Genomic DNA, 14,393 nt, shown 5'->3' with positions numbered 1-14,393 from the left:
AGAATCTAAGAGAAAAAATAATCAATGTTTTGCAAAGCAGTCTTTCAAATCGCAAAGAAAAAGAAATGCATCTCCTCTCCAAAGGCTGTTTTGTTTTGTGAACCTCTGTGAATCACCAGGATTAACAAAAGGATGGAGTGGAATTTTCTGTAGAACAAGGAGTAAGTATGAACTGTGAGGTGCTGCAGTACAACAGAGCTCCTTGCTATTCTCCTCTTGTTCCGGTCTATGGCTGTGCTACTATTTTCAACACTGCAATGGAAAAATATTTAGCAGTTTGAGGATGAGAAAGAAACCATTTTACATAATCACGATTTTCACAAACTACAACTTACACCAGAGGTGAGCTCTTCTAGAAAGATGATTTGGTTTCTTTTTTCATTTTCTTAATATATGCTCAAGCTTCATAGCAAAGAATCTTAAGCATTGATAATGTTGAAGGTGCTATATAAGTACAGGTGATGATGATGACTCTTTAAAAACACTTTGCTTTATGTTATATCATACAAAGGTCTAGCAAGCCTTTTAGTGCATCCAGTACTCTTACCTGGCTTGTGACAAATGTAGTATTTCTTTATCAGTTTATCAAAATTGGGATGATATTTATCTGGGGTGTCTTGGGATGACTCAATTCTTTTCCACTTTTTGTGTTGCAGAGTTGAAACAATGAAAGAATTTCTGTATATCAAATACTTGTCATCTTTATTCACAATTTTCCCCTTAATGACAGTGGGATTTACAGTGGTGGGAAGCAATAAGAGTTTTAAGTTAATATCTTAGTATTTAGTAGAGTATGGCTCACAGGTCCTCTTCTGCCTGCAGTTACACTAGCTGACGGAAGTGACACTTGTATGTACACATATGTAGATTAATTTGGTAAAATTGAAATAGATCCTTACTGAAATGCTTTCCAGAAATATAAATCTCATTGTTGCCTAAAAGTTGCTACCCTGTCACTGGAGTGCCTGATAAATGTGTCAATAGCCATCTGTGCTCCTTTCTCAGTGTAAATGGCTCAGTGAGTCTAGTTTTGCCTTCTGAGTAAAACAGACTGGTCTCCTGCTGTTGCCACAAAACCATCCATTTTACTGTTCCACCCTTCTCTGCCGATGGAGTCCACAAACTCTTAACAGTACTGCCATCCTCTCCTGCAGGCAGGACTCATACTACTCAATCGATCTTTGTTTCTCATTGAGACCTGGAGCTAAGCATAAACTAGCTTGTTTTCCCCCTACAAAGTTAAAAGCATTAATGCTAGGTAAGTCATCCATCAGACATCTATTCCATGCTCCCTTTCATTTAGTTTCCTGATACCTTGAAAAGATATATAACACTCATCTAAAGCAGGCTGGTGGGCGGAAAGGACAACATGGCTGCTACTGCCTTTTCATCTTTTGGAGCATCATAGTGGTGGATTTGTTGATATAAATCATACAAGTTATGTGCAATGTATGGTGGTTTCTATTTGCTCACAAGTAGATAAAACAGAAGGTTTGTTGTATAAACTCAGTGTATAATCTTATATGTGGGACTCTGTAGGAGTAGCTGATAGCAGTTTGGAGTTCTAATTACCTATAAATTAATAGCCTGGAAACATTTATTCTGGAAACTATTGCTTTTGTTTGAATTGCACAATTTATTTATTAAAAGTTCCATACATTTCTCCAGCTGCACTGATGATGTTTTTCATTTGCATGGCAAGGTCAGATACTTTGTAAAATTTTATAATATGCAAGCAGGAAAAGGAAACATCACTTTCTCTGGTTTTTATTGTTAGATTCTTAATGTCTTGGTATGGAAAGCTACATCATCCTTCTTAGAGGCAAGTAGTTGTAAGTTGAACTGTACAGAAAGTCTCTTTGTAAAGCTCGTACTCTCACGGTGCTGTTTTGATGTGGCATACAGTCCTCAAATTCTAGTGCCTTTAGATAGGACTAATACATTTTATTTCCACAGTGAATGAAACAGAGAGAAATCATGCTTTTGGAAGTAGCAGACATTTTATTTGAAGACCTACTGCCTACTTTGCACAGTTTCTTGCACATTTATTGTCTCTGTGTAAACATGAAAGCCTACAAAAGAAAATTATGTGATCCAGGAAGATGATTTCTGCTGAGTAGATGCTCCCCCTGAGGTACCCCAAGCAATAGGCTGCATGCATTACTGTTGTCTCTGTTCAGGGCTGGTATCAAAGCCCTGCACAGTTCCCTTGCTTCAATGCAGAGGTAACGAAATGACCCTGGGCACAATCGGATGCATCTCAACAGGCTCGTTATTCCGGCTTCAGCACCAGTGTGGCCACAAGTGAGAGCAAAGAGGAGGAGAAGTAAGAGGCAGCATCCATGCTCTGTCAAAAGCAAGTTAAGGAAATTATACAGAAATCCTAAGGCTAGGGTAGAGTCAGAAAGTATTGGTAGATGTCAGAGGAGGACTTGGGGGCTAGGGTAGGCATGGATTCATCTGGAAGTGTTTTCAACTGAGACATGGCTACCAAAAGGATGAAAATGTCTGAACTGGGGCTTCTAAGAGTGTGAAAATATAGACCATGTACAGACTAACTTGCTCCTTTCAATTTATCCAGATGTAAGATTATGACAGTAACTTTTATTTTATAAGAACATTGGAAAGTGTGCATCAGATGTCGGCATGTCATACTTTCCCTTACATAAGGCTTTCCTAATTGAGACCTTTGCTTCATTTTCTCAGTGGCTTTCCTTACTTATGTGGAAACAGCACTGAGTACTAAAATATTTACTGGTAGTACATCTCAGTTGCTTAATAAAGACGTTGATCAGATAGCCCACATCTCATCTTTTGGAAATCCTCTTCCTCCTGCATTGCTTAAAGTATTAACTGACATTCCCTTTAAATTAAGCAGTGGCATAAGAATTGTGGAGGTGTTGATAATTTTGAGGAGAATAATCTATTAAAAAATTGCTCTACAATGCATATTACAGATTATTTCTGTGTATATGTGTATGCCAGAACATTCACCTGAGAACCAAAATTAATCCATATTTGCATTGGAGAAATTGCTTTCAGATGAAATTAGTCTGAATTTATCAGGACTCACCATAGTCACCTCAGACAAATTCAGAGGGCTCCAGAAAAGTTGCTCCCTTACTCTTGCATTGCTCTTTCAAGGAGAGAGCCTGGAGAATGGATAGCCACAGAAACAGCAAAAACAGTGTGAGGAGAGCTGTGAGAAGCAGCTGCCATCAGAGCTGCTAAAGAGTGCTTCTAGTGAGGAGCTCTTATTCAGAGCCCAGTCCTCCAGATAATATTTCTCAGTCTAATCCATGGGTGACCTGCATTCTTTACAACCTCTAGGTAACCTGCAATGTTCAAACACTCATTTTTATGAAACTAACAAAAAGCAGACTGGGAGAAAACAGAAATGATGCAACATTGAAAGCTCAAAATATTTTCTTGGAAAATAGTATAACAGTTCAAGATAGCCCACAGAGGTTTTTCTACTTCCATTTTAGTGACAGTATTGCATAGTGAAGTTGTGTGAAACAAGAGGGCAGCACCAGTGGTAAGCAGAGGGCAGAAGCATAATCAAGGAAATTTTAACAGAAATCTGGAGGCTTGGCTTGACTCAGAAGGGACTGGTAGATGACAGAGAAAGGGACCAGGACTAGGGAGACCTGGATTTACTTTATCGTAGGACACTGGTGGGTTTTTTCAGCCTTTTATCTGAGCTGAAACAGATATTGTAAAGCCTGGGGGGGGGGAAAGGGAGTGGTTGGGTGGTGGTGTTGGTTCTTTCTTTTCCTGAATCACTTTTCTAATTTCCCCTCCTATTTTTAGCAAAGCTCTTAACCAAGGAGCAAATAAACTCACAGAATGAATATGGAATTGCTTTAAGTAGAATCTAAGTAGTATGAATTTGATTAGTCTTACTTTCTCCCTTTGGATACACTTGATAACTAGGTGATAGAATGCAATAAGAATACTAAAAAAATAAATGCAGAGCATATCAACAAACCTGGCAATGAGGAGTGTTGCACTATTCAACAAAGTGTGGCCACTCTGTATGGATTGAATGTTCTCAAATATTTCTAAATCAAATTATGTTTTGGGTACTGTGTTTCTTTTGACTTCCTCAGTGGTGTACTCCTGTTCATTTCAAGTGTAGCTTAGAGGTGTTCTAGTGAGCCTTTTCAAAGTAGCTGATCTGAGCTTAGTATCTGCTGTTAGTTATTTGTGATGCTGCTTCATTTGCAATTAATTTTGCAGGACTATGTGTCCTCCTTATAATCACTTAGCCAAAAAAACATAGGCTTTTGGAAATGAGAAATAAAGAATATGTGGTAAAATTATTTTAAAAGTCATGTCTAGATATATGCAACCTCCGCACTAAGATTTTCAAGGAGATCAAAATATTCCCTTTGAATGAGTGTCTGTATGTATGCGTCTTGAGTTAACACAGCCTGCTCTCACAAGTCCTCTTGCCCAACACAGAAATGAGGGAAAGTAACACAAAATACCCAAATTCTGGGTTGAGATAAAGAACTTTACTGGAAATGCACAATCACCTTTGCCTATTTGCAGACAAGTGCAGCAAAATGCAGAAGCAGCAGCAGAAACCAGCATCCTAGCCTTCGTACTCCTTAACTTGCAGCCAGCCCAACAAAAAAGATCCACACCCTGAAGATGGAAGCAGCAACTGGAAGAGGAAGCCTCTCATATTACAATCTGAACTCAAGCCCCATGACACTTTGCTCCAGACAGCACTTCCATTTTGAAGCTGGCATGATGGCAGCATGGTATTGAATAGCAGCAGGAGATTCAACTCAACCCATGGCAGTATGCCATGGACCAACAGTTTTAGCTCTGTTAAACCTGAACTGTGGTCTGTTTGGAAATCAAGGTTTCCATGTCTTGGTTTTATGTGAAAAAACACCAAACAAATGTATTTCTATATAAAACTACTGTAAACATCACCTCCTATTTGAATAAGGGATGGTTTTACAAGAGAGTATTTATTAGGTTTACATTTCTTTCTGAAGTATATTCTTGAAGAAGCAACATATTTTTGTGAGGCTTTTTATCTTTCCAGTTGATTTCATTATAGTCAGGCATCCTGAATTCTCTAAATTTAAATTCAGTGCAGAGGCACTGGGTAATGTTGATAAAACCTGGGTTGTTTTCCCCTAATTGTTGGTCTTTGTTTACTATTATAACCAGCTGAAAATATGGTCTGCAATAAAACATTAAAAACTTTTTCACAGTCTTATTTTTTGTTCAGGATCTAGTTCTCTTTTCTTTAGCCATTGGAGTATTTTTTTCCCCTCAGCTGAAGAAGTGCTTGAAATCTGTGTAGATCAAATCAACTAAAGTGCTGAGAACTACAAATGTTTCACAGCCTGTATGTCTCCCTTTGAGCTGCGATGTCGTTGTGAGATATGGTTTGTGCCGGGTACTGGTAGATTGGCCCAGTTACCATGTATCGTGAATTTGATCTGCTTGGTAAAAATCTGTATTTATTTGCAGCAGTTCATGCAGAAGGATCTAGAAATGCATTATATTGAGATATTGTCCTGGTCTTGCTGGAACAGAATCCTAGGTCAGCCATAGACTGCAGACTCAGCATTTCTGAGTCAGCGAGGACAGCTGGCCTGAGCTGGTTATAGGTGTATCCCAGAGCATAAGCATCAAACTCAGTATAAAGGAGGAAGTTTGCAGAGGAGAGAGGAGCTTCCTGCTTGTGTCCTACTTGGACTTCTCAATCTGCTTTTGTTCCTTCTGCTCTTGACAATTGCCTTCTCATTTAGTGTGACTGCTGTACTTTTGCTTGGCTGAGTATAACTTCGTATACTTTGTACTGACATTGGTATCAGTTTGACTGTTTCATTAAATCCTTTTTTATTTCTATCAGTGTGTCTTCCATAATTTTCTTGAGCCCCGTTCTCTGCTGGGGAGGGATCACCAGGTGACAGACCAACTGCTCCAGTCTAGCCCCAGATGCAGGCTAAATGTAGACAGATATTTACTGCAGTATAGCCATTTACACAGTAGGAATGAGAGGAGACTGGCATTACCAATGCTGAAGGCAACAGAGCTATGAGAAATATAACATCTGTTTTGGACAGCCATTAAATATCTGTAAGAAAGCAAAGGAGTAACTGCTCCAACAACTGACTAGGAGGTGGATTTAAGGAGGCAGACAGTTAAAGACCAAATCAAGGCAAGTTTGTAATTCTTGAAAAAAAACCCAACAAAAACAAAAAACAACCCACCCATGATCTGAGCTTAAGTTACACTAGCCTGACAGGATTTAGGGGTTATAGTCCTAGAGTCACAAGACAGAATTAGATTGTACTGGAAATGTGAGAGCATCTCGGGTCACCCTTTTGTTGACCATGCAGAGTATAGGCACACAGTGCCAATGCAGAAGCCTAGCATAAAAATTGCATGAAAATCCAATCCTGTCATAAGGATGAAGCCCTGAACAGCTGCTGTCTACAGGTGGAAATTATCATAGAATCAGCCAGGTTGGAAGAGACCACAAAGATCATCAAGTCCAACCTATTACCTAACACCTCATGATTAACTAATCCATGGCTTCAAGTGCCATGTCCAATCCTTTTTTGAACACCTCCAGGGAGGGTGATTCCACCTTCCTGGGCAGCACATTCCAATGGCTGATTAATCTAAATTAGGTTAATTATACTACAAATTATTATTAAATTATGCTATATCCTAGCATAGCAAGGGTTATCAAAAACATTAGGGAGGAGTTTCATCCTTTCTTCAAATCTTTGTAGTGTTCATTTATGGTACCAACTACTTGGTCAAATTGTGTACACTGGTCCTGTTGAAAAATTTTGCAGAACTTTGCAAATTAAATACAGGAACTTTGATTTAAGTTAATTTCTGTTTATGACTTCTCAAGAGTAGAAGAAAGAATAACAAGCTGTTGATAAGAAGTCCCCTTGTCCTTATCAAAATACTGCCTTTATACTGAGTGTGATGCTCCTAATATACCTGTGAAACAACTCCAGTTAGCTGTCCTGGCTGGCTCAGAACTGCTAATCATCTGCAGTCAGCAGCTGGCCTAGTATTCTATTCCAGAAAAAAAAGAGGACAATATTGATGAAATTAGATTGTAATAATAAGTAAATTAGTCATAAGTGTGTTGTAATGTTGTTGAAAATTATTTGCAAATTCATTTTAATGCATTAGTTGATGCGGTTCAGAACTGCTATAGTCTGTGTACAGTGTACATCAAATGAAACATCAAAGATGTAAGTTAGTTTACTTTGCTCTGTGAGATATTTCTTATCAAAATATCTCCCCATGTTATAGAAATCTAGTAAAAGGGACAGTATTAATCAGGCCTTACAAACATATTATTTTCCTCTGAAGATGTTCTTTATGAGACAATTTTTGCCTGGACCATCTGACTGTAGTTTACTAAAACATCAGAGATAAAATCCAACCAGCTCTTGCAGTATCCTTTAAATGTTAGAAAAGGAAAATATATATTTTAGTGTTTATCAGTGAGAAGCAACTGTTTCTGTCTTCTCTACTTGTAGAATAGAGTAGCATTAACTAGGTTGGAAGAGACCTTTGAGATCGAGTCCAATCTGTCACCCACCACTATCTAATCAACTAAACCATGGCATCAAGCACCCCATCAAGTCTCTTCCTAAACACCTCCAGTGATGGTGATTCTACCACCTCCCTGGGCAGCCCATTCCAATGGCCAATCACTCTTTCTATGAAGAACTTCTTCCTAATATCCAGCCTAAACCTCCCCTGGCACAGCTTGAGAGTGTGTCCTCTTTTTCTTGTGCTGGTTGCCTGGGAGAAGAGACCAACCCCACCTGGCTACAACCTTCCTTCAAAGCAGCAATTAAAGCCTCCCCTTCATCTTTTCTGGAGTCAATAAATTCAGTATTATCAGCCACCTTTCACAAGTAATATGGTCTATTTGCATATGCTTGGTGGCTCCTTTGGAGGATAGATGCCATGGATGAATCCCTCATGTCCTTCTTTCACTTCATTCTTATAACTGAGCTGCTGTCATACAGCATGGAATACCCCTTTGGCCAGTCTGGGTCAGCTGGCTCAGCTCTGTCCCCTCCCTAGATCTTGCCCACCCCTCAAGGTACTCTTGGGGCAGGGAAATGTTGAGAAAACACAGCCTGGATTGTACAGCAGCCAAAACACTGCTGTGTTATCAACTACTGCTGCAAAACACAGCACTAGAAAGATGCTGTGAGGAGAATTAACTCCAGCTCAGACAAACCCAATGCAGTTTGTGTTTGGGTTTGTTTTTTAATAGGAAATCAATGAAGCAAGAAAATAAATACACTGGACAAAGTTTACTGAGACAAAGAAGCCATTAAGGGTGAGGTGAGGAGAAGAACAGAACAGGAAGTCTTAGAATCCATCTCTTTTGAACCACGGAAGGGAAATTTTGATTTGGAGTTGTCTCACTCTCTGAAGTGATAGATCATCTAAAGCTTTCCATACATAAAGTAAAAGATTCACCTGTTAACTTACAGGCAAGTGGAGAAATCTTTCTGAGCATATCCTTGACAGAAGGTCATTTTCAGAACAGTGCTTTTTCCTAGGTAGCTGTTCTTCAAGTTACGAAGAAATTTTCACTTCAGAGATTTGTGGCCTCACAAAAAAGTTCAGGGTGACACAGGAACTTTAACAGAGGTTTCTGTTTTTCTACATAGGAAAAAAATACAGCAAAGAGATTGTTCTTAGAATCAGTTAGAATAGCTTCGTAAATGTTGGTTATTTGTTATTGGAAAAGATACATATAATATAGCACTTTTTACTTGACATTTTCCTATGGCATTTATGATGGCTGTCACTGAAAATAAAAGGACAAAATAAAACTTAGATATGCATGATTCTGACCAACCTCATTGTTTAGATCACTTTATGTATGGAGGGTATTTTTTACATTTATACTCTCTTGTTATCTCAAATCATGAAACAGATATGTACCTGTGGTGGTGAGAGAAAGTTCAGTTCTCCCCCACACACAAAGAAACCACAGCTAACTCGGAGAAGTGAAAATGGATAAGAGCTGCATTTACAAGCAGGATGAAATGCAGATGATTATATACACAATATACAGTATTTACAATATATACAGAAATATACAGCAAAGAATATAATACAGAACAAAACTCCCTCCTCCAGCCAGGAGGGTCCCCCCACCCTGTACCCCCTTCTCTCCCCCTACCTCCCTTTTTTCCCGAAAAGGGTTAGAGAGAGAGAAAAAGGTAATTATTAAGGAGGAAATTCTGTTAGCTCAAAGCGTATGCAAGAATTAGTTTCTTATCTGTTAGTTCAAGGTTAACTCCGACCCGCACAGCTGTTGCTCAGAGAGAGACTGAAACAGGCTGAGAAAGACAGACAGACTGAGACTGAGACTCAAACTGAACTAAAACTTAACGTTGCATTCTACCAATCTACCAATGAAATTTGTTTAGAATAGCTTGTTTTCATTCTTCCACCAAAACATTCAGCCAGAGTGTTCCAGCAACTGTCCCTTTCTTAAAGGCACAGCCTAAAACGGTCACAGCACCTTTGGATTAAATTAAATTGCAAAAATCATCTTTGCTCTGAAAAGCCAGATGAGCTTATCTAAAATGATAATGACATTATAATGAGAAGAACCAGCATTTGCTAGAGAACACATTCATACTCACATCCTTGATAACAATTCAGTAAGTTAAATTGTTGCAACTTCTTTGTTAGCTACAGGTCTGATTGCATAAAAGAAGGCACATTCTAGATTAAAAATACAAAAATCTGGAAAGAAAATATCAGCACTATGTTTTATATCTTGATGCCTAAACACACCAATATCCATGTCTGGGAGCTGAAATAAATGATCTAAATGTCAGAGGTGTCCAATATATAAAAAAATATGAATGCATTTGATTCCCATCCTAAACACATACATTTGAAAATTTTGCCCAAAATTTGTAGTGAAATATTTAACCAGTTTTCTATCTGACACTGGATATTCTACAGTGCTGCAAATTAAACCTTGAAGGTCAGCCAAAATACAGCTTGAAAAGTATCTTCACCGTTTATCTTGGCAATTTGCTTAATTCAGTTCTGCCTTACCCATTTAGACACTTTGGGAAATTAATGGCTTTGCTGATTAGTGTAGAAGAAGCAGGAAACTAGATGTCTATTTTACCTTTGATATGTCTGTGGTAACACTCATTTAATGCCTATAGATAGTAAAAAGCCACACGAATAAACAGTCTTTTGCACATGAACACTATTTGGCTTATGCTGTCTATAGACGTTTTTTGGGGAATCTATTATGGAAGTAGGGTGGATTTCTATCAGATCACATGCAATCATATTAGGGAAATATATTCCTCTTAGTGGATACTCCTATGAAGTCTTGTCAGAGACAATTCTGTAGAGATGTGTTCCTCTAAAAGACAAGGTATTTGCATGCTTTGGAAAATGCATGTTAGACAGTATGAGATACCTAGATTCTCATTTAGGTGACTTCAGGGTGCTTGCACTTTCAGTACTGCAAAGCAGAATAAGGAATGAGTCAGATAAAACAATACCTGTGATTGTTACCTCACAACCTGCAGCAAAAAGCTGACATACACTTGTATTTAATTACCTGTCATGCTGTACTTCTCAGGGCTACCGTTCCTGTTGGTACATTACTCATTTTGCAGCTCCACCTGTGCTCAATTAGGCCTAGCTGTCCTTGAAGATTCCTACTCTTAAAAACATTGCTTGTCTGTGCTGAGTAATGCTTGGATAATAGAAACTCAAGCAGCCAGGGAGCTGAAAAATCATGGTAATAATTATCAGGCAGTATTTCACAATAAATATATGCACTGCAATTCAATTTTAAAGAGATGTCTACCTTCTTTGAAACAATAATTGATCAAAGTTAGTAATTTGTTCATAGATTCATAGACTGATTTAGGAATGAAGGGACCTTAAAGACCATCTAGTTCCAACCCCCCTGTCAGGGGCAGGGACACACCTTCCACTAGACCAGGTTGCTCCAGGACTCAGGTGGCACAAGACCTCAAACTGTTCAAGGCCTTGCTGTTAGAAGAATTAAAGATGTGCTTCCTGGTCGAGTTTCTCAGTCAATTTAATTTCCCTGTGTGAAGGTACTGTAATGGTCTGGAATTTACCACCACATTAACAAAACCTTGGCTTACTCAGTCAAGAAAGCAAATGGAAGCTATATTTACAAGCAACAACTACACTCTACAATGGACTGCAATGAAAATGTACAAATATCCATTATTTACAATATTATACAGGTATTTACAATCAGAAAACAGCATGCAACCTCCCCTGGACTCCTTTCTGGGATCCCAAAAAGGAGCAGAGGAACTGCTCTGCTCTCCCCTAACACCACCCCCCCCACCACCCCGTTAAATTAGAAGGAAAAGAGAAAAGAAGTTAGGAGTACTGTTAGCTCAAAGCGTCATTAGTTGTTACTGTTCTCAAGGTCAGTGGTGATAAAATTCTCCCAGCCGAGCAGAGCAGAAGCAGCCACCAGAGAGAGAAAGAAAGGAATGAAGTGGGATGTGTGAGAGTGCTAGGAGTACCCTTCACACATCTGCCCAATGAAATTTGTTTAGAATAATCTTTTGTTTTCCTTTTTACACCCAACTGTGAATTGTTTATACTTCTCCACTCTTCTGCTCGAACTCTGCAGCTAAGTTTTAAAGGCATAGCCTGAAACTGCCACAAGTACATACATTTTTATTATAATGATGATTATCATCTATTTTGCTTGGGAAAATGTTGCTTTAGTTAGTTTAGGAGAATGTGGGCCTTGTTCCATAAAAGATGTGACTGATTGTGTGGGATAACTTATCATCCACAAAACCCCAATTCAAATGCTGAGTGCTAGTGAAATAGAATGGTTAATTTTTATAGTCAATCTTTTAGCTCTTCTGAGATTTTGGAGGCCATAGCTTAGTAGTGCCTCCTTATTAAAAACTTGCATCTCACTCATGGTTCAAATCTCTAACCTATTTGCTTGCAGAATTTGTCTGTTGTTTTGCCTTTGTCTATCCCCCTTTCAGAGGATTCTAGCTTTAGAAGCTTTATTCCCTGTGTAGGTTCTTACAGTATTTGGTTACATCACCTCTTACTAATAATATTGTAAAAGCTTAATGGACTTTACAGTTGTAGGTCTGAAGCAGACTTCCACAACAGTGCAAATGAAAAATCTAAGACACAAAACAAGAGAAGTCAAGCCCTGTGAAAAGTAAAGCTGTCTAGATGGGAAGAGACTGGCATTTCAGCATTTTTCACTTGAAATTTCCTTTGTAATTGTATCCATGCCTTGGTAGCTCCATCTATGTCTTGGATATTATTGTAGTCTAAGTACATCTAAGCAGGAAGTGGGTCCCAAGTGCCCATGAGCTGCTTCTCGGCTCCTGATATCCATAGAGAGGAAAAGCAGAGATACAGGCCACACGGGACTCTGAACAGGAGATAGATATGAATCATCACAGTGCACCCATGTTTGATTCCCAAAGGCAAACAGAGGATCCAGCTCATTTTATTGTTTTCTTGACAAATGCCATTAACTGTCAACTCTTGGTCAGTGTTATATTTTGAAAACAGAGATGGATGGTATGCACGTGCCATTTAATACCCTTATTTTGTCATCTGACTTCAAGCAGACTTTCTGATTGAAATCAATAGGGAGCGTACTTAAATGTTTACGACGTAATATCAGTTGGTGAAACAAGCAAAAAGCACATCGTACATGAGCATGATTAGTTTTATGTTAATATTGAAGCTGTTAAATGTACTGCTTTGTGAAGGTTAACAAGGAAACATAAAATTAGAAATTTTATACCTATATTTTTTAAAGCAATTATGAAATGGCTACCTTATGTACTGAAAACTTAGAAGTTTTCAGAGAAAGTCAAGATAAGAAGGTCAAGAACTGACACTCAAGGGTTTATCAATGTATTCATGTCTTTGCTGGTTAGCTCTTCATGAAAAGGCTTTTCATGGAAATGTAAATGATACATAGTTGTACATACATGTACATGTTTATGCACTAGATAAATAAGGCTGCAAGGACCTCAAGATACTATCTTAATGATCTTCCCCAGCTTGACATAATTCCTGAGTGATTATACAGCCAATTAAATAACAGGGTTTTCTCAAGTCTGCAATTGTTTATGGTTATCCTATCAGTTTTTCTAACACATATTCTATTTCTTGCTATAATTTAAACCTGTTTCTACAAATCCTTCTCAGAGTAAACTTGAAGGTTTGTTCAATTCTTTTCTAAAATACTAGATACTTGATAAATATATTTATATTTGCTCTTCTTATTTCTTTTTCTTTCTATGTTTCAAACAGACTAAATTCTTTCCACCAAAGCTTGTAGATAATTTTGAGAGCCCAGATGATCTCTTCTCTGCAGTCTCTTCAGTTGCTGTGTATCCTCTGTGCATTATGATGCTCCACAGTCTGCCTCACAATTCAGATGGGGTTTTACCAGTGTTGAGTGGAATGGAATAAGTGATTTGTGAATCACTTTTTTCATCCCATCATATTGCTTTTGATGTGTGCCCAGTTTCTGAACCATATTATGTTCCATGTCCTTTTTTCCAGGAATGCTGTTTATGTGGTTTTCTTCAAAATTTCTGGAATAACACTCAACTAAACAGTGAAGGAGGAGATTAGTGGACCGTATTACCTCAATTGCACTATGTATTTTCATATCTGCATTGTTAATATAGTACACAATTACTTTGCTTAAGGTCAGGGCATTTGTGTCTTTGGATATCTTCTGAGTATTGGCTTCTCACTTTTTTCTTCTTGTCCTTCTTTATCCTCTCTTCTAATGCTGGGTACTTACTTTAAAGAACTTTCTAGCACTGTCATTTTGACCTTAATAAAACTTATTGTTGGAATTCTACCTAAGGGCCTCCATCAGAACTTTAATAAAGAAGACTCTAAATGGATAGAAAAGTTATTAAGTTTGTTTTAATTGTTTTCCCTAGGCAAAGTTTCTGAATGAATAGATTAGCTATGGGGCTGATATAGAAAATGAGTTGTCTTTAAAAGAAAGCAAATCACAATCTAGCTCAGGAAGGTGATTGAATCAGAATAATCTATGCTGATTTCAGTTTGTGTGATTCTGTATCAGGTAAAATAATAATAAATTAATCCATGTACAGATGAATGTGAAACTATGAACATATTTTAAGTAATATTGTGTCTTATATCTCTCCAAGTGCTGATAGACTTTAAGCCATTTTTGGAACAATAGACAGCTCTTAACTGAATTTATGATGTATGTTGGGAAGAAAGAATTCAGCTGGAAAATATCATAGGGAATCTATTGATCTACTCAACTGAAGAAAAATAGGCACATC

Source organism: Dryobates pubescens, chromosome 6 (assembly GCF_014839835.1).
Source record: "Dryobates pubescens isolate bDryPub1 chromosome 6, bDryPub1.pri, whole genome shotgun sequence".
NCBI classification, from domain to species: Eukaryota; Metazoa; Chordata; class Aves; order Piciformes; family Picidae; genus Dryobates; species Dryobates pubescens.
The sequence above is the reverse complement of the archived record's forward strand: the minus strand, read 5'-3'. Positions refer to the sequence as shown.